Source organism: Diaphorina citri, unplaced genomic scaffold (assembly GCF_000475195.1).
Source record: "Diaphorina citri unplaced genomic scaffold, Diaci psyllid genome assembly version 1.1 scaffold4959, whole genome shotgun sequence".
In the NCBI taxonomy this organism is placed as follows: Eukaryota; Metazoa; Arthropoda; class Insecta; order Hemiptera; family Psyllidae; genus Diaphorina; species Diaphorina citri.
This window is the reverse complement of record NW_007382342.1, coordinates 8,668-9,198: the sequence shown is the minus strand read 5'-3', so window position 1 is coordinate 9,198 and position 531 is coordinate 8,668. Positions and strand designations below refer to the sequence as shown.

General features: G+C 36.3%; 1 long non-coding RNA gene across 1 annotated transcript in view; it reads right to left on the bottom strand.

Annotated features, from left to right (window-relative positions):
- Positions 1 to 44: 44 nt before the first annotated feature.
- Positions 45 to 531, bottom strand: part of LOC113472342 — a 9,127-nt gene continuing 8,640 nt past the window's right edge. The window contains exon 2 of the long non-coding RNA XR_003394695.1: positions 45 to 257. This is a non-coding gene — a long non-coding RNA (uncharacterized LOC113472342). The remainder of the gene's footprint in view (positions 258 to 531) is intronic.

The following is a 531-nucleotide window of genomic DNA, read 5'->3' as shown; positions in this document are numbered from 1 at the left end:
TTTTTTTTTAATCAAAATAATAATAATGAAACAATACCTTTTAAAGGGGAGAGGTAACACATCAGCACTGTAACATCAGACATTAGTATAACCTTCAAGGCACATACCAAGTAGAGGTCTGGAAGCATTATACTGATAATAAAACATGGGGAAAGAGATGTTGATAAGTGTCTCATCTGAGAACCACATTATCAAGTGATCTCACAGATTTCTGGCTGTCAGAAAATCATTCCCAGGGGTGTTAGGTTCATCCTCACCTGAATAACAATTACAAATACCTCATTAAAAAAAGTTAAAACAATAATAAGTAATAGTAAGAATCCTAAATATATACAGCGCCTTGTGTAACTGACTGACTGACTCACTCACTCACTGACTCACTTACTCATACTAATTCTAACCCACTTCTAGATGAGCTAGGAAGATGCGGTTTTCACCATTGGATTCCTTATTTTTTGTAGGTACTGGGAAAAATCGAAAACCCCCGAAATTCCAAACCGTTCCCGAGATATTGACGTTTTTTAGTCCCCC